General features: G+C 49.2%; 2 long non-coding RNA genes across 2 annotated transcripts; one reads left to right on the top strand and one right to left on the bottom strand.

The window, feature by feature from the left end:
* The first annotated feature begins 3,480 nt into the window (after positions 1 to 3,480).
* LOC109267230 (uncharacterized) lies at positions 3,481 to 11,807 on the top strand. Its single transcript, XR_002079992.2, has 3 exons — positions 3,481 to 3,579; positions 7,342 to 7,502; positions 11,005 to 11,807. It is a non-coding gene; the product is annotated as an uncharacterized LOC109267230 (long non-coding RNA).
* A 3,288-nt stretch (positions 11,808 to 15,095) lies between these two features.
* On the bottom strand, positions 15,096 to 19,059 carry LOC109267099 (uncharacterized). The gene is made up of 2 exons (XR_002079950.2): positions 18,895 to 19,059; positions 15,096 to 15,333 (listed from the first exon to the last, which is right to left on the bottom strand). It is a non-coding gene; the product is annotated as an uncharacterized LOC109267099 (long non-coding RNA).
* Positions 19,060 to 20,374: the final 1,315 nt, after the last annotated feature.

Here is a 20,374-nt window from a genome sequence, read left to right as displayed (position 1 = left end):
CTGGAGCCTGCTTTGGATTCTGTGTCTCCTCTCTCTGCCCCTCCTCTGCTCATGCTCTGTCTCTCTCCTTGTCAAAAATAAATAAACATTAAAAAAAACTAAAAAAAAAAGATACGCTGAAAAAATTAAACAAGATATACACGTATATCTATTCATAAAAGCACCATTATGAAAGTAAAACTCTAAGAGCCACTCAAATGCCCATCACTAGGGGTGAGCTGACCACACAATGGGTGGTTCTGCATCTAGAAAAGGGCAGGGGAGGATCACTCAGATGATGACGTAACCTCTGGGGTATGATGCTAAGTGAAAAAGCAAAGTGGAATAAAATGCATACAGTACATTGTCCCTTATCAAAGAAAGGGAAGGGAATGCGCAAACATTCATGTTTTCTTTAATTAAAACAAGCAGCTAAAACAGAAAACATAAAATGTCAAAATTGTCTTGTATTGGATGACAGAGGAAAGGTGGTAAAGGGAATTAGGGCAGAAGCTAGACCTCTATGAATGGGCCTCATCTTCTAGCTTAACTTTAGAACCAGGTGAATGCTTTACATAAAAATAGGACAAAACTGGGGTGCCTGGGTGGCTCAGTCGGCTAAGCATCCAACCCTTGATTTCAGCTCAGGTCATGATGTCATGGTGGTTGTGGGATCGAGCTTAAGATTCTCTCTCTCTGGTGTGCCTGGGTGGCACGGGTCATCATCTCAAAGTTTGTGAGTTGGAGCCCTGCATCGGGCTCTCTGCTGTCAGGATGGAGCCCGCCTTGGATCCCCTGTCCTGTCCCGCACCCGCTCTGCCCCTCTCTCTCACGCTCTCTCTCTCTCTCAAAAATAAATCAACATTAAAGGGGAGGTTCTCAACTAAAAAAAACTCTCTCTCTCTCTCTCTTGCTCTCCCTCTCCCCACCACTCCCACATACATACATACACAGGTTCTCTCTCTCAAAACAAAAGGCAAAATTAAATCAAAACAAGTCAAAAGCAATCTCCCCAAATCAAAAGCAAAATGAAATAAATGAATCTGCATATTGAGTTGATGGCTTCACCATGCAGAATTGAATTCTTTCGAGTGATTTGGAAACCCCGTGCCCTGACTGCATCAGTAGCATATATATTCTAAGGACAAAAGAACAAACAAATCATCAAGTGTGTTCACGCATCATATAGTTAGTCATACTACTGGTATTTTTTGCTCTGAGGTGTTTATCGTACGTAGAGAAAGTAAGAGGAAACAAATAAGTAATCTTGTGAATATTGTCAGAAGTGAAACTTTTCGGCATTAGAAACAAGGACATACGAATATAAAGCCAAAAACCTAAACTAAAAGATCTATAGCCTTAGGTTTTCGTTCAAGTATCAGTATGAACTTTTGATGTATATTTTCTTAAGAAAAAGATATTTCCGGGTGCCTGGGTGCCTCAGTGGGACGAGCATCCGACTCTTGATTTCCGCCTAGGTCGTGATCTCGCGGTTTGTGAGATCAAGCCCCGCACGGGGCTGTGTGCTGACAGCTGGGAGCCTGCTTGGGATTCTCTCCCCCTCTCTTGACCCCTGTCCCAAGTGCTCTCCTTCTCTCTCTCTCACTCTTAGAATAAATAAACAAACTTAAAAAAAGAAAGAAAGAAAGAAAGAAAGAAAGAAAGAAAGAAAGAAAGAAAGAAAGAAAGAAGTATTTCCTAGCTCTGTACACTGAAGAGACCTAGATTAGTTGGTTAAGCATCCAGCTCTTGGTCTGGATGGTCATCCAAACAGCACTGAACACTCCTAGCATCCAGAGTCATGGTCTGTAAATACCATTTCTCACTAAAAGAACCACAGCCTCTTGGAGAACTCGCTGATTCCATGTCTGGGCAGAAAATGCAGAAGGCAAACCTGAACATTTGTCATACTAGAAAGTCAGGGAGTTAATAAACACTCCTCAGGTCAGAAGGACTCAGACACCCATTAAAGAGGTCCCCACTGGCCAGATGTGGGACACTTTGAATGATAACAAGGATAATGACAAAATGGATTGAAATAGCAACTGTATTAGAAACTATGAGACAACCATGGTACAAAAAAAACAAAAACTAAACTAAAAACAAACAAAATCCTTGTTGGACATCTTTGGAGAAGATGTTAGAGAACCAACTCGTTATTCTGAAAATTGATAAACATGGTGCAAGCATCCAATATTTATCCTACTTTTCCTAAATAAATTGTACCTCAGAGAACCCAGAGCCGATGAGGAAAGTTTCTTTCTATGGAAGTATTCTAGCTAGTAAATGAGAAGGATCCATAAAATTACAGTATCCTTGTTTTGCAAATCTCTAACCAAATAGTGGGTCTAAGCAATGATCACCAAAGTCTTCTGAAAGGACAGACAGACAGACAGCCAAACACTACGTGCCTTTGGGGGAAAGTACACACTCCTCCTATGAAGTAGGATCCAAATCTAATCAAGCCTTTAGATCTAATTGCCAATTTGCAGGAAAGGGAAGGGATTGAAGACTATGTTAACACCACGGGGGATGCGGTGGGGAAAGTCCAGGATGGGGAAAACTACAGGGGACAAACAACCTGGTTTACTCAATAAATGAACGTGAGAAAAAAATAAGAGAGGGGGGAGAAACCTACAAATTGAAAGAAGTTTAAGGGACCCAGCAACCAAGTGAAATGTACAGACCTCGTTTGGATCCTGAATTTCGAACAAACCAGCTTTAAAAGGCCATTTACAAGACAGTTGGGGAAGTGTAAACACTACTGAATATTGGATGAAAATAAAAAATTGTTGTAGAAACTTAAGTATGATAACGGTGTTCTGTTCACGCCTTTATCTTTCAGAAACGCACACTGCAATATTTATGGATAAAATGGTTTGATGTTTTGGAATTGCTCTAAATAATCCAATAGGGGAGGAGTTGGGGGGCTATCAGAGAAACCAGAGTGACCTTGAGTTGCTAAGGGTTGAAGCTGAGTGAAGAAGAGGCATTTTGTGTGTGTGAGTATTTTTGTGCATGCTTAGAGGTTTCCACAGTGAGATGTCCTTGCTGGGGAAGTGGAGAGGGAGACTTGGATCCGTTGCCTCCAAGGTGGAGATGGGGGCAGAGCCAGAGAGCTGACTCCCTAGGGGTGAACTTAGGCAGGAATGTGCCTGTAAAAGGGAGAGTTCTCAGTAGAGGGAATAGTGTGAGCGAGTGCAGGAAGGTTCCACCATCCGGGCGGGGGCAAGTAATCTCAGCACTGAAGGAGCAAAGGGGGGCAAATCAGGGGAAGACGGAGGTGGGGGAAGCTCACGGAGATCGTCCACCCCGGAGAGATTTGCACCCCGCCTTATGCGTGCATCCTTCTTGCCCGAGAGGGGGTCATGAGCTCTCATTGGGCCTCACTGAAAATCCAGTTGTGTGATGTCAATGGCATTTCCTTTCAGAAAAAGGAAATGAGGTTAGCGAGCGAGCGTGTTACCAGGAAAGGAAAGTTAGTTGCGCCCCACCCTTTGCAGCCCCATGCTCCTCCCCCACTGCCCCCCACAGCACACTAGGCCCTTCTGCCTGGAGCTGGGGACAGGACCCAGAAATGTCACGGTTCACACAGTATGGGTGAGTGCAGACTTACGGTTTTGACTTCTGAGCAGGGCTAGGCCACCCCAAACAGAGTCAGCACCCTCTGCATCCCGTGGGCCCGGACGCAGGCCACACTGGGAGATGGAGGTCCCAGGGAGCCCCAGGGTCTCATTAACTGTCGGCGAGGCCCTAAAGATGAGCTCTTTGTATGTGAAGCAGCTGAGAATCAGGGAGGAGAAGGGACCTGGCCAGGATCACAGGGAAGCCAGGTGAGAACCCAGGTACAGGTCACATGCATCTGGGGGCCGGGGGTCCCGTGAGGCCTGCCATGCCACAGGGCTTCCAGAACGCCCTGCTCCAGTTATAACTAGTAAGTGCCTTTATTAACCCAAACCGCTCCCTGACCCTCAGCTTTTGAACATCTGAATATTCCTTGAGATGCTGTTCCAAAGACAAAATGAAAACAAGTTTCAATGCATCGAATAAAATTGCTGTGTACTTGTGAACAGAAAGAAAAAAGTAACGCTAAATTGATAAGGTGATGTGTTCAGCAAACCAGTCTTTTGAAAGATCGATCACTTGGCAAATTGGCCATCAAGTGAATACACGTTAAAGGACTTGACCTAGAGCCCTCCCCACCCCTCCTCCCGACTGTGAGCCCTGCGAGGAGGGCCCAGACCCAGCTCTTCCCTCAGCCCCACATGCCTGGCCCAGGGCCTGGCACATTGGAGTCAGGAGTTGGTGAGTTCATTGCTGAGAAAACTAAAAACATGGAATTCTGGTGTTGGGCCCGAACGCCCGTGAGGTTTGAGGGGATGGGAGGTGGGTTAGCAGTGGTGGCCTTGGTCACCTCCCGACACAGTGAGGTAACAGGGTGGAAAAAACCCTCACCTCTAGCTCTTATTGCAAAAGTCAACTTGGGTCATACTTTCCACTGTGCCCCCTGCAGGGAGGGCGTCTGGCTCACCCTCCCACACACCCAGGGGCTGGGGGTTTTCAGGTGAAGTGGAACTAGGTGTTTGCATCTTTGCAGGATCGCTCAGCGACAGTGGAGCCCGAAAAGGCAGGGTGCACGCTTGGCGTGCAGTGTGGAGCTTAGACGTGTGCATGCAAGTGTGTGTGCACGTGTGCTTGCACACGCACGTGTGGACCGCGGGGATGTGTAGCTACGGATGCTTGTGTATCTGTGTTGTGTGTTGCCGTGTATGCCTGTGTAGAAATGAAGCATAAATGTGCACTTACATTTGTATGGGAATGGGTGTGTTTGCATGAGCGTCCATTGATATGTAAGCTTTCGTGGTGCAAGTATATTGAATATATGTATCTGTTTACCCGTGGAAGCGTATGCTGATTGGGTGTGTGTAAATATATATATATGTATATATGTATATATATATACATATACATATATATATTTATATATATGTATATGTATATATACATATATATATTTATATATATATGTATATATACATATATATATGTATGTATGTATATATATGTATGTATGTTTGTGCACATTTGTGCTTTTTTGCATAAATACATGCTGTGCCTGATGGTAATCCATATGAGTGTATGAGACATGCGTGTATGTTCGTGTAAGGTGTGTGTGTACTTTGGAGGTGCACCTTAATGTAGGAATACGGATAGGTGTGGCGTGTATGCGTGGGTGCCTGGGGGAATAAGTGTTTTGCGTCTTTGTGCACACGTGTGTGTGTAGATCTACAAAAGTGTGTGTACAGGCGGATTCGTGCGTAATGTGTGCCTTGCACGTGTGTGATGTGCACAGTGTGCATGAGTGCATGTAACTGCAGGTATGAGCACATACAAACATTCCCTTGTTGTCCTTTGCTTTGCTTTGCTTTCCTCTTGGGGGATTACGGGGCTTCTGAGTGGCTCTTTCAGGAGCATGGTTTCCTGGACCTGAGAAGTACCGATGTCAGAGGTCCCATGTGAGTGAAGAAGCAGATGGCCTGAGGCTTGGCCTCTGAGAAGTGGGCGGAGGCTCCCGGGGCTACTGTTGTGGACCAGGCTGGTGAGGGCGTTGGGACACGTGGGGCCTCAGCGCCCACTGTGTGCCCTGGGGAGTGTTCCTGCCACCCTAGGACTTCAGTCCACCCCTCAGTGGTTTTCTACGCTCCTTCTTCCTTCCTTCCTCCCTCCCTCCCTTCTCTCTCTCTCTCTTTCTCTCTTTCATAAAGCCAACATAACATCTCACAAGGACCCCCTGTCCAGAAAACAGATGGGTAAGTGGAGACACATGGCTGAAGGCCAGGGTCAGGGAGGTGGGGAGAGCCTCATAGAACACAGTTCTAGTCAAAGCCTAGGTTGTCCCTGGGCCCGTTCTGTTTGCATTCCAGCTTACAATGTTGAAATCATACCCACGTCCATAATTCGGCTAGTCCTTATAAACTCGTTGCAGTGTGTTTGGGGAGGCTGGGAGCAGAGTGGTGAAAAGGACCGGCCTGGTCGCGCTCCTGCTGCCTCTTCTATCTGAGCTGCTCCTGCCCCACAGTGTCCCTCTCAGCCGGGGTCGGGTGAGATCCCCTGAGCTCACAAGGTGAGCTGCTCTATCTGCATCAGGCCCATGGTAAGCAGCCCCAAAAGGGGGGCTTTTGTGCTTGTGATCGTCTCCATTTTCCAGATGAGGAAACACAGCCCTCCTACTTTGTTTGAATCGACCTGGAGATGCCAGAAAGGACAGAGGCCCATTCCGACCTCAGGTGCCCACCCTCCGTCATCACATGTGTTTTCTTGTTCTTCCGGCCTTGGCCAGACCGTGGTAAACCCCACATGTGGTTCTGTGGTTGCCTGCACAGAGCCACCGGGCGCCGGGGGCTCCCCCTTGGTGAGCGGCAGAATGCCCATTCCCCAGGCAGCCACCACCCACTCTGGCCCACAGATGCGCGGGTCTTGTCTAAGGAGGGCTCTGGGTTCATTTATGACATGCCACAGGCTGTGCCAAGCTGGTGGCAGAAATTACTTTATTTCACTGGTTTGTTTTGAAATTCAGTGACATAGAGGTTATGACCCCATTGGACAGATATGGAAATTGAGGCTCAGAGATGTGAAGTAACCTTTGACCCAGGGTCAAAGGGCTTCCGTGAGAACCCAAGTTGTTCTGATCCCAAAGTCCATGTTATTAGTCCCTCACCCTCTCACCCTCTCACCCCTTCCTTACCTTGAGCCTGGGGACAGCCTGTGCAAGGGTAAGACCAGGACGTTTGGAGCCACACTGACCTGACCTGGGTTCTATTCCAGACTTGCCGATGACTCCTTGTAGCCTGGGTAGTCACCTCACCTCTTTCAACCTCTGTTCCCTTACCTGGTGAATGGGGGCCTCATTGACCATCAAGTAGGATCATAGTGGGGTGTGGACCACTGTGCCCAGGTAGGGCCCAGCATACAGTGAGTAAATGGTGGCTCATGGTCTCCCCCCACTCCCACCACTTAGGACCATGCTTCCAAAGTTGAGAAGAATCAACTGAGCCTCTGGAGTTGCCTTCTCAGGTCAGGAAATTGGGACTAGTCATGAGAGGTCAGAGGAGGAGGTCCCTGTGGCAGAGCATACCTTCCAAAACATGTGGCCTCAGGAAGATTTCCAGTTCTACATACTGGAGCCTTGTCATTCTCCACCAAGAGATGTGGGTTATTGCCCCTCTTCTGACTGGGCAGAACTTTGTGACTGCCTCAGTGAACAGAATAGAGCAAAAGTGATACTACATTAACTTCCCAGGCTAAATCTTAAAATGTGATAAGGCTTCTATCTGTCTGTCTCTGTCTCTTTCTGGAACCCAGCAGCCATATTGTGAGGAAGCCCAAGCCACCCGGAGAGGCCACTGTAGGTGCTCTGGGCCAACAGCCTCCATTAAGGTCTCCACCTTAAGCCAGCTTCAGTGCTCAACATGTGCACAAACGACTCTCCAAATGATTCCTGCTCCTGACTGCAACCATTTCAGGTAATGTCAAGTGGGGCAGAGATGAACTATCCCCTCCATGCCCTGCCCAAACGCAGATTTGAGAACAAAATGAATGTCTTGTTTCAAGCACTTAGGTTTTTGATACACAGCACTGAGTAAAAAGAACAGCCTTCCCACTTCCCAGGCAACCTGTGAGCCACCCCAGCCTGGTTTAAGTAAGCTCCTCCCCACACCCCACTCCCACCCCCGAGATGTCTCAGTGGAACCTGGAGTCAGTCCTCTGCCCACCACTGAGCCCAGCTCTGTCACTTGCAACTACGTGCCCCTGGGCGGGTCACCAGCCTCTGTGATGGGAATTAAAACAGTACCTCCCAGGAGCCCGGGGATTAAGGAAAGTGCCTGGCACAGAGGGAGTGTTCCTTAGAAGGGTGCAGGTGTGTGAGGCTGGGAAGAAAGGACAAGACCCAAGACATGGCTCCAGTCTCTGACTTGGTCAAGGGAGAAGGGGAGGAGTGTGCTTCAGGGAGGCTGAAAAGGGGTCAGTGCTGGTTGGACATCAAGTGTGAGAAGCCCGGCTTCCTGCAGGGATGGGTCCCCAGGAGACGCTGCCCTCAGGTTGCTCCCAGATTGACCCAGAGGCAGGAAGAAGAGAAGTGAGGCTGGGCAGGCTTGCCAGAATCTGGTCAAGGGTGATTGACAGGGGGTGGGGGGGGGGCGGCAGCAGAGGGCACAGGGGGCAGGATCCGGGTCAAGGAGGACAGACCGGGAAACGCCACCAGAACCAGGTGGACTCAGTTACATCTGCGCAAACATGGTTTCGGAGGCTTCTCAGAAACCGAAGTCACCCTCCGTCCCCCAACCGGGGCCAGCCAGCTCTATCTAGGGAGATAAAGTCATTGCGGAGGCTCCCAGACCAGAGACATCCTTATCAGCCGCTGTCGTCTGGGGTACTCAGGAATGTAAACATGCCTGTCACACAGCCCTGTGATGAGCCAGCCCCGGGGATGACACAAAGCAGAAGCACGGGGGAAGGGGGGGGCAGCCCTTGTCCCCCTCCCCCATTCCCTGCCTGCAACTCTGCCTGCAGGGGAGAAGGGAATCCCAGCCTGGGGGTCCTTTAATGCCCTGTGCCGTGCTGAGCGATTGGCTCCAATCAGCTCATTGAAATCACACAGCCCTTAAAGTAACCTTGTGAAGTATCCATTTCCAAGAGGAGGAAGCTGGGGCACAGGGAGGTGACAGCATTTTCACAACTTGCCAGAGCTGGGATTCAAGCCCCAGAGGCCTCGCTCTGTAGAGTGTGGTGGAAGCTGTGATCAGGGGGTCCAAGCACAAATAGTCCCGGCTGGCTGAGATGGAGTGAGATGGAAAGGGGTCAGCCCAGTGTGCGTGCATCGCAAGGCTCAGGCCCCTTCCCCACCACCTGCTCCCAGGCCCCCACTGGCCCCATTGGGCTGGAACCTGTGGCTTGGGGCTCCGGGGTTGAAGAGTCCCCTTTATGATGTGCTCCCAGGACCCAGAGGTGCCAACATCAGGCAGCAGGAGCAGGGAAAGGGCATGGGCATGGGGTTTGGGGTCAGACAGATGGCTCTGCTCCAATCTGGTAGAATGACACTCAGGGGGGCTGCTCATCCCTGTGCCTCATTTTCCCCATCTGTAAAACAAGGTGCCGCCTAAATGCTCTTCCAGGGCCCCGGGCTCATTCTAGACTGTGTGAACCTGAGTAACAGTGACTGCACCAGCAGAAATGCAAGCAAGAGGCCGTCTGCCCGTCTTCCTGGGGGAGGAGGCATTAAGCAGGAACCTGAAATAAATCCTTTCCTCTCCCCTCCCTCCTGCCTGCCTCCCTTGCTTTCCCTTCCCCACCCCAGCCCAATAAGATCTGGTCCCTGGGCTGAGAGGCTCCCAGGCTGGGCAGAGGGCTATAAGCTTTGTGTCACAGGGGCTCAGATCAAGGTCTGTACAGGATACAGTGGGATAGGGTCCTAGAGTGAGGGAGGGGTCAAGACTCTTTGTGGGGAAATCTTTGGGGACATGATCCTTGAAGAATGGGTGGGTGTTTGCCAGGCAGACTAGCGGAGAAGAAAGCCTTGGGTAGGGCGAGCTGGGGGCCAAGGTCTGGACGCGGGAGTCCAGGTGGGAGCCTGTCTCCAACGAGGATAGACAGCTGGAGTGCAGGGGCTCACCACGTCAGCAGGAACCAGCTGGACATGAGGAAGGGCCTTGAACACTAGGCTAGGGAGCCTAGGCTTTCCCCTGAGGGTGCTGGGGAGTCATGGAATGGTTTTGAGGAGAGGAGGAGTATGATCAGAACAGTATGTCCCAAATGTGTCTCTGCTCCCGGGAGGAGGTTGGACCAGAGCAGGCAGATGAGGGGGAGGCTCGGAGGGCACTAGGGATACAGGCAAGAGAGAAGGAGACTAGAACCCTGTCGAGGGCAGGGGCTGTTTCAGAGATGAAGGGGAGTCAGGGGAAGGTGGCCCCAGGTGTGTGGCTGGCTTGGGCACCGTGCAGGTGATGGTGTCCATCACCAACGGAGACTAGAGAGTGGGGAGTGGTGCCAGGGCCCAGAGACAGGTTCTGTTTGGGACGCACAAAGTGCTGTTATATGGTGGCCAGATCCTGGGCTCGGGGCCTGACCCTAGGAATGCAGGCCCCGCATCAGGCACCGAACTGGGAGGAGGGGTCGGGGAGAGGGTGGGAAAGGCCATAGTAGGGGAGTGTAAGGTGGGGTGACTAGGACTAGAAATGGGACACTGGGAAGAGGCCCCAGGTGTCTTCCTCTCCAGGGTCTGGGGAGGAGGCCTCAGGGGTCAGGACAACAGAAACGTTGGGAGCAGCCTGGGTCACTCGGCCCATCTTTCCATCCACGGGGGGACCCATCCCTCTAATCACGGATCAGCTTTATGGGCTCCCGTTCCGTGCGTGCAGTGTGACGTTTAGATTAGAAGGCCTCCAAGCCCCTTCCCCTTCTGACTTTTTCCAGCTTGTCTTCCTCTGCCCCTGACTGACTGTGAGGCATTATGCAAGGCTTCCCCGACGCCGGGCCCCAGCTGCCTCTAATCCAGAGCCTGTATTAGACAGGCATGATCTCTAAGGTTGCACACAGGGCCTCAGTGTTTGTTCAAAGAGCAAGCCAGCAGATTCCAGCTGCCGAAGCCCCAGACTCTGCTCATCCCCGGGAGTCCACGCTCAGCTCTGCCTCGCAGGACAGTTGGCCTCCCCCCTGCCCTCAATTAGTCAGCTCCTGGGACGTGGACACAGCCTGTCCGCTCCCAGCTCTCCCACTCCCTGACCCCCCCCACCCCAACCCCGATGCCCTGGAGCTGGGGAGGAACAGCGTGCAGGCCGGAGACTTTCTCTCCAATCTCAGGATGAGAGCCAGCTCCTCAGAAAAACCCATGGTCCCCAGAGCGGGGGTGCGGCAGCCTTGCCGACTGTCTGCGGACCCTGGAATTCAGAAAGAAGGCAGCTGGCGGCAGATAGACAATGACCTTTGTCTGCGTTTTTAAACCTTTTTTTTTTTTTTTTTTTTGCAAAGCACTGGACGCCATCACATGGACCCCCCTGGCCACAGCCCTCTCAAGAGGCTAGACCGGGAAGAGCTGTTACTATGCAGATGCAGAAACTGGGGCTCTGAGAGAGAGGAAGGAAGAGGAAAGAAGAGGAAAAAGTAGCCCAAAGCCCCACAGCAGTCGCAGAGCTGGGACATAAACCTTGGCTCTGCCACAAAGCCCATCATCTGCAGAGACTTCTGACTCGGATGATTCCCACACTTCCTCCAGAATGCACATCCTATCCTAGGGTCCCCCAGGCAGACGGAAGATGTCAGGAGGAGGGAAGTGCAGGATAGCCTGAGCCTGATGAACTACATGCCATAATGCCATCACCTGCACCATTGTGGGAGCTGCATTCCTCTGTCTCTACGTGGACCTGAGGTCATGCCATAGTCCCCAAGACCCTGGGCAACCTAGCCCAGCTGGCCCTCCGGCCTTTTCTCCTCCCTCTTCCCCCTCTGCCCTATGAGCTCCTGTCACTTGGTCTTTCTTGCTTTCTTCAACATACCAGGCTTCCAGCCACAGGGCCTTTGCACATACAGTCCCCTTACTTTAGAAGACGTGCCCCAAGCCCCAGCCCCTTCCATGTCCACAGTTAATGCCTCTTCATCCTTCCTTCTTTTTAAAATAACAGCTTTATTGACATATAATTCATATGTCATATAATTGACCTATTTAAAACATGTGATTCAATGGTTTTTAGTATGTCCACAGATCTGGGTAATCATCACCACGATCAGTTCTAGGACATTTGCATCACCGTCTAAAACCCTGTACTCATTTACCAGTCACTAATCTACTTTCTGTGTCTATAGATTTGCCTATTCTGGACGTTTCCTATAAATGGAGTCTTACATTTTGGTGACTGGCTTCTTTCACTTGGCATGAGGTTTTCAAGATTCGTCTATATCGTAGTAGATGATGCACCTTGTCCTCTTTTTATGGCTGAATGATATTCCCTCACATGGATGATACCACATTTTATTCATACATTCATAAATTGAGGGACATTTGGGTTGTTTCCACATTTTAGCCATTATGAATAATGCTGCTATGAACATCCATGTGCAAATTTTCGTGCGGACATATGTTTTTATTTCTCTTGCGTGTATTCCTAGGAGTAGAATTCCTAGATCATATGGCAACTCTAGGTTTAATCGTTTGAGGAACAGCCGGATTGTTTTGCACAGAGGCTGCTTTGTTTTCCAGTACAACTAGCAGTGTATTAGGGTTCCAATTTCTCCACATACTCATCAATGCTTTTTATTACGTCTTTTTGTAAATATATATACAGCCATTGTAGTGCCTGTGAAGCAACATCTCGCTGCGGCTTGGAGTGCATTTCTCTGATGACTAATGACATCAGAGCATATTTTCATGTGCTTGTTGGCCCTGTGTGTACCTTTTTTGGAGAAATGTCTATCCAGATCCTTTGCCTATGTTCACATTTGTCTTATTACTGAATTATGAGAATTTCATATATATTTCAGATACATGATTTGCAAAAAGATTTCCCCATTCTTGATAGTGTTCTCCGAAGCATAAAGGTATTTAATCTTGATCCCGTCCAATGTTTCTAATTTCCTTTCTGTTGCTTATGCTTTTGACGTGATATCCAAGAAATTATTGCCTAATCTAAGGTCACAGAGATTTACAACTATTTTCTTCTAAGAAGTTTAGTCTTTACATTGAGGTTGTCGATCCATTTTAAGGTAATTTTTGTGTATGGTGTGAGATAGGGGATCAACTTCATTCCTCCGCACGTGGATATCCAGCTGCCCCAGCACCGTTCGTTGAAAAGGCCGTCCTCTTAGGGAATGGTCTTGGCATCACTGTGAAAAATCAATTGTCTGTTGGGGCTCCTGGGTGGCTCAGTCGGTTAAGCCTCCAACTCTTGGTTTCGGCTCAGGTCGTGATCTCACGGTTTGTGGCTTCGAGCCCCGCGTTGGGCTCTGTGCTGACAGTGTGGAGCCTGCTTGGAATTCTCTTTCTCTCTCTGTTCCTCCCTTGCTTGTGCTCTTTCTCTCAAAATAAACTTTAAAAAAACCCCAATCGTCTCTCAATGTCATCCTTCCATCTTAACTCAAGCATCACTTCCTCAGGGAAGCTTCTGTTGACAATGCTCCCCACCCAACCTCAGCTTAGCTGGGTTCCCCTGTCTATAGGGGAAACACATAGGTTTTTTATATAGGTTATTTATATACCCGCGTAACGTAGTAGTCCTGAGCACAAACTCTGGAGACAGATAGGTAAGGTTCAAATCCCAGCTCTGTCACGTCCTAGCTGCCTGGTGTATCGTTTTATCTCTCATACCTCAATTTCCTCATCTGTGAATGGGGGATTTACTAACCTCAGAAGGCTGTCATGAGAGTTGATATGTGTAGATTGCATGACAGGCTACATAAGGTTACACGTATGAGCTCTTTATTTATTTATTTATTTATTTATTTATTTTTTAAAGTGTTATTTATGTTTGAGAGACAGACAGAGCATGAGTGGGGGAGGGGCAGAGAGAGAAGGAGACACAGAATCCGAAGCAGGCTCCAGGCTCCGAGCGGTCAGCACAGAGCCCGACGCGGGGCTCGAACTCTCGGACCGCGAGATCATGACCTGAGCGGAAGCCGGATGCCCAACCGACTGAGCCACCCATGTGCCCCCCATGTATGAGCTCTTATCGATCGCTGTCATCTCCTCAGACCTTAAACACCTCGACGGCAGGAGCCCTGTCTGTTGTGGCTTCCACGGAATCCTCATGGTCGGCACCAAGCCTGGCCCAGAGAGGCCATTCTGGCCGTGTGACTTCTCTGGAACTCAGCTCATTCCTTTCCTTCCTCTGTTGGCATGCAGCACTTTCTCTTCGCTTGAAATAAGAGGAAGCTCATATATAACACACATAAAGGGAACTGCACACCCGAGGTCCCCCAGAGCCTATAGGACACGGTGTGAAAATCACCGTCCAGGATGTTGCTCCTACGTGCCTCCCCGGCTCGGCTCAGAGCAGCCGTGATTCAGAGGCAGCTGATGTCTGAGGCTCTTAATTCAGCCCAAATGCTGGAGGTCTGTGTCTTGCGGCCTGGGGGAGGCGGAGGGCTACATTCCAAAGGAGAAAGCTCTTTCTTCCTTCTACCCACAGGAGAGGAGTCATGTGCCCTGAGGTTGTCCTAGCACCGATAAGCACGTCCTTGCTCTCATGCAGCTCCCTGACCCAGACCTGGAATGGCCTGGCTTCCGGGGCCACCTTCTCTTGTCTGCCTTTCCACCCTGATCTCAGACTCGGCTCTCTTCCAGGGGAGGCTCGCTGTGCTCCTGCCCAAGTCACCTACATACCCTCATTTTACCAGGGAGACAATCCCCGGGAGGCCCAGAGTCATGGCACAGCAAATAGGTGGCAGAGCAAAGATCCGAACCGCAGGCTCCTGACTCTCCCTTCGATAACTGCCTCCAGTGTACCAGTGGGGCGCCACCATCCATGTGACCACAGGGGAGGGACCAGTCTGGGAGCTGCTGGGGGCTAGGCCAGCCCTGTGGCCTTTGGGAGGAGGGAGAGTCCCAAGAAAGGCCTCTCCAAGGCAGATCCCCTAGCAAGAGGCCTAATGCTTCTCCCAGGCAGAGGTCCTGAGCCACAGTGGGAGGGAAGGTCCCCACTTGCTAGGCTGGGAACGCGAGTTATGGAGCTGGGAAGATCCGTGGGGTCACCTCCAACCTCTCTGACCTTCGGTCTCCCCCTCACCCCACAGCATAAGGGTACTGGGGCCCACATAGCTGGGTTGCTGTAAGCGTGAAATGAGCAAGGACCTCACCCTCCGAGCCCTGTGTGAACACAGCGGTCACACACTGTCCCTAGCGCTGGGCAAGCTGTCAGCTGGGCCCCACAGGACTTGCCTAGTCCCTGTGTGGAGCAGGTCCAGGCTCATGAAGAGGGGACAACGGACTTCCGTATTTCTCTCAGGTCCTTTGAGTTCACTGAGGATATTTTGTTTTAGGAACTATTATTTCTACCAGAAAAAAAAAAAAAGAGAGAGAGTTTTATAATGCTAACAGTGTGTGGAGGAACAAACTTAGAAGAGTCACTGGCTAGTTGGAGAGTCATTTGGATTAAGTTTTAATCTTTTACAACTCCGATTTCCTTCGGACATTATCTTCAATTGTCTGGTTAAGACCAGGAGAGCCCAGAAATGGGAATGCGCAGGGGGCGGGGTGGGGGGGGGGGTGTAGAAAAGCACAGGGACTTCTGTGTCTGCGTGCTTCAAGTCCTAGGGTGGCAGACTATCCAGAGCAAGTTATTCAACCTTTCTGAGCCTCAGTTTCCTCATCTGTAAAACAGAAGAAGATGGGGGGCGCCTGGGTGGCGCAGTCGGTTAAGCGTCTGACTTCAGCCAGGTCACGATCTCGCGGTCCGTGAGTTCGAGCCCCGCGTCAGGCTCTGGGCTGACAGCTCGGAGCTGGAGCCTCTTTCTGATTGTCTCCTTCTCTCTCTGCCCCTCCCCCGTTCATGCTCTGTCTCTCTCTGTCCCAAAATAATAAAAAAACGTTGAAAAAAAAAAAAAAAAAACACACAGAAGAAGATGGGACGCTGCATCTGAAGGGCACTGCTCCCACCGCACGCGCCGAGTTGGAGCTCCTATTTGAAGTTTTTTAAAGGGATGCGTACAGGGATGCCTGGGTGGCTCAGCGGGTTAAGCGTCCCACTCTTGATATCGGCTCAGGTCATGATCTCACAGCGGTCGTGAGACGGAGCCCTGCATCGGACTCTGAGCTGACTGCGCAGAGCCTGCTTGGGCTCTCTCCCTCTGTCTCTGCCTCTCTCCTGCTCATGCTCTCTCTCTCTCTCTTTCAATTTAAATAAATCAACTTGAAAAAATGTGCTAAAGTGCCACCTACAAGGTGCTGAGGAAAAGCTCCCCTCCAGTTGGGGGAGGCTGGGCACGCTTCCTGGTGGCAGTGGCTGGGCTCAGCAGCCCCGAGAAGACAAGCAGAGGAAACAGCCCGAGCAACTAGGAACCAAAGTAGAAAGAAACAAGTGGGACTACATCCAACTAAAAAGCTTCTGCACAGCAAAGGAAACCATCAACAAAATGAAAGGAAAACCCTGAGCCTGGCGGCAGGCTCCATCAGTGGAGCGTGCAACCCTTGATCTCAGGGTTATGAGTTCAAGCCCCACACTGGGTGTGGAGATTACTTAAAAATAAAATCTTAAAAAAAAAAAAAAAAGAAAGAAAGAAAGGGAAACCTATTGAATGGGAGAAAATATTTGCAAATCATATATCTGATAAAGGGCTAGTATCCAAAATATATAAAGAACTCATACCGCTCAGTAGTAAAAAACCCAAACAATTTGGTTTAAAAAATGGGCCGATCTGAAGAGATATTTTTCCAGAGAAGATGCACAGATGGCCAACAAGCACGTGAAAAGATGTTCTGCATCACTAATCATCAGGGAAATGCAAATCAAAGCCACAAAGCCACAATGAGATGCCACCTCACACCTGTCAGAATAGCTGTCATCAAAAAGACAAAAAATAACAAGTGTTGGCGAGGATGTGGAGAAAAGGGAGCCCTCGTGCACTGTGGGTGGGAATGTCACCTGGTGCAGCCACGGTGGAAGACAGGACGGAGAGCCCTCAAAAAATTAAAAATAAAAGTTGAAAATAGAACTGCCATATGATCCAGCAATTCTGCCTCTGGGTACTTACCCAATGAAAACAAAAGCACTAACTTGAAAAAATACATGTATCCTGTGGTTCATTGCAGCATTATTTTCAATTGCTAAGATATGGAAAACAACCAAAGTGTCTATCAATGGATGAATGGATTAAAAAAGTTTGGTACATATACATACATATATGTATATATATATGTATACACATATATATGTACATATACATATATATGTATGTACATATATATGTACATATATGTATGTATATATACATATATGTACATATGTGTGTGTGCATATACATGTATATATACACACACATATATACACATTATACATATACATATATATACACATACATATATATGTGTATATATGTATATATATGTATATATACATATATATGTACATATATATGTGCATATGCATATATGTACATACATACATATGTATATATACATATATGTATATGTATATACACACATATATGTATATATATACATATATACATATATGTGTGTATATACATATATATGTATATATGTGTGTATATACATATATACACATATATATTCATTATGTATACATATATACATATACATATATACATATATACTCATATATATACATATATACATATATATACATATATACTTATATATTCATTATAATATATATTCATTATATATGTATATTATAATGAAATATTATTCTGCGATAAAAAAGAATGAAATCTTACCATCGAGGACAACATGGATGGATCTAGAGGGTATTATGCTAAGTAAAATAAGCCAGAGAGAGAAAGGACAAATACTGTATAATCTCTCTTATATGTGGAATCTTTTAAAAAAAATGATAATTAGAAAAATCCAAGGTCATAGATACAGAAAACAGATCGGTGGTTGCCAGAGGCAGAGGGTGAGAGGGGGTAAAAAAAATGGGCACCTTTCTGTAGAAAGAGCGTGGCAGCAGGAAACCACAGGGCCCGCTGAGATGGAAGCCTTGGGGCGGGGAGATTCACGGAGGGGGAGTCCAGGAAGAAGGTAGGGGTGAGGAGCGGCTGGGGGTTGTTGGGGAGCTCAGGTGACCTGCTCTGAGTCATCGGCAGGATTCTAACTGGGGCCTGTCTGCTTTCCCAGTGCTCGGGGGCCGCTTGTGGGAAGGGCTCCTGGATCTATTCTGGGAGCTCCCAGGGGATGGGGAGGGCCTCGTGATTCAGGTCTGCGCTGCTGTTGACACGCTTCCTGACATCATGTTGAGGGGCATGTTCCTGGAGGGCGTGGCTTCCCACCGCCCACCCCCGCAGCTCCTCAGCCCACAGGGGATCAAGGGAAGTGGGGTTTGACCCGTGCCCAAATTATTCTTCAAACAGCCTAAAAAGGCCAACAAGAGACGCCCACGTTAATAATAAAAATAATTCCTTAAATGTGATCAGAAGCATGGGAGCTAACTCTGCGTGCATGCCTTCCTGTGAGGTCACTCTCACTACCCTCCTTCCACAGATGAGGAAACTGAGACTCAGGGAGGGAAGTGGCTCCACCGAGGCCAGTCATTCGGAGACTGTGCCCCTAGGGGCAACTGTGTGTGTGCTGTGGGGGGAGGTTTGGACACAGCAGGAAGGGGCCACTGCCTGGGGACATTAATCCAGTCTTGGGAGGGGTGACTGGGCCCAGGTTCGCTCATTGCCTTCATCACAGGCCCTGTAGCAGGAATGGCGGACTGGAACAGCATTCTCAGTAATGTGGAAGTGAGGAGACCCAGGTGGCCCTGACAAAGCTCAGTGTGACGTGGGGGCTTGCTGGGGCGGGATGAGAGAGATGGGCTCTGAGGGGGTGATGGGGGCAGGTCTTCCTGGGCAACCTGCTGGCAGGCTATGGGGAGACTGAGGCCCAGGAAAAGGGGAACTGTCTATTCCAGCAGGACTAGAATACAGCGGCCCCGATCTGAAGCCGTCCTCATGCAGAGTCCTGAAATGCAGGCACCCCGGCTTCATCACTGGTGTAAGGGCAGCAGCGTCCCAAGGGGACGGCTTCAGGGGCTGAGGCCTATTTGGAAGGACATGTCCTAGCTGTACTGGTGCCCACCTCTGATATCACATCTCACATGGTACACAGGGACCCCTCCTCCCCACCCGAGGCGAGGCCTGATTTGCCTGCTGGCTGAGCACAGTTTGTTAATTGAATGATTTCGGAACCCCGATCCCTGCTGGACCCACCTCTCTCTCCTTTGGCCAGCTGCTCTTCTCCTGGTCTGGTAACAAGGCCCGACAATGGTCTGTCATTGGGCCATTCCCAGGAGTGTCCAGATTGGCCTGCCGGCCTTGCCAGGGTCAGAGGGGACCTTCCTGTGTGGCTCTGACTAACAAGCCCTTGGCTCTGTGAAGCATCACAACACAGCCTGTTGCCAGGGCGACCTCCAGACCCAGCGGCCTGGGACATGGGGCTTTGGCCACCCCCCCACTGGCTGCTGGCATGAGGACTTACATTGTGAGCCCTCTTTGGCTCAGAAGGGCTGTGCAGGAGAATAAGGCTGGAGGACGCGGTGTCTGGGCCTTCGGGGCCAGCTAGCCTGGACGGGACCTCGTCACAGGGACCAGGTCCTGGGCAACAGCATGGTTTCCTCCCAAGCTCTCCCCACCCCATCCCATCTATTACCAAAGTGTGCACTCCTGCCTTGTCCAGAACTTCTGGCATTCTCCCCTCCCTACTCCTCCCTGCCCTCAGCCCCAGGCCCAGGTCAGGCTCCCTCCTGAGTCAGTCAGGACCAAAGTTCAGTCTTCCCTCGAGACTCCAGGCCTCCAGACTCCAACGTGGCCTCGAATGGATCCTGTCCCTCCCTCTGGAAACACTCCCTAGCGTCCTGGTCATTCTCAGCCACGGCTGAATCTCGGCCTCCCACTAGGAAAAGCAAAGTTCGTGCAATCTAACCAACATATGCATATATTTATTTATAAATTATATGCATAGCCCACATACAAATATAGAGGATGAATTATAAAACCCATTACCAAAAAATAGAAACTAAAAAAACAAGATTAAATAATACTGTTTTATGCTTTGTTTTCATTTTATTTAATGGTTTAAAAGAAAGCTTCTTAGGGCACCTGGGTGGCTCAGTCCGTTGAGCTTCTGACTCTTGATATTGGCTCGGGTCCTGATTTCCCGGTTGTGAGATCAAGCCCCTCGTCGGGTTCTGTGCTGAGCATGGATCCTTCTTGGGATTCTCTCTCTCCCTCTTTCTCTGCCCTTTCCCTGCTCACATGCTCTCTCTCTCTCTCAAAAGTAAATAAATAAACATTTTTTTAAAAAAGCTTCTTGCTCTAATCATATTATTGCCAAAAATTCTGGTTACATGTGTCTTATTTTTATGTATTTATTTTAAGGTTTTTTTTAAAAATAATTTTAAGGGGCGCCTGGGTGGCTCAGTCGGTTAAGCGTCCGACTTCGGCTCAGGTCACGATCTCGCGGTCCGTGAGTTCGAGCCCCGCGTCAGGCTCTGGGCAGATGGCTCAGAGCCTGGAGCCTGTTTCCAATTCTGTGTCTCCCTCTCTCTCTGCCCCTCCCCCGTTCATGCTCTGTCTCTCTCTGTCTCAAAAATAAATAAACGTTAAAAAAAAATTTTTTTTTAAATAAAATGAAAATAATTTTAATTCTTAAAAAAAATTTTGATTTTACACTCAAATGTGGAGCTTGAAC

This window comes from Panthera pardus, unplaced genomic scaffold (assembly GCF_024362965.1).
Source record: "Panthera pardus isolate Hobbes unplaced genomic scaffold, ASM2436296v1 HiC_scaffold_12, whole genome shotgun sequence".
In the NCBI taxonomy this organism is placed as follows: Eukaryota; Metazoa; Chordata; class Mammalia; order Carnivora; family Felidae; genus Panthera; species Panthera pardus.
The sequence above is the reverse complement of the archived record's forward strand: the minus strand, read 5'-3'. Positions and strand labels throughout refer to the sequence as shown.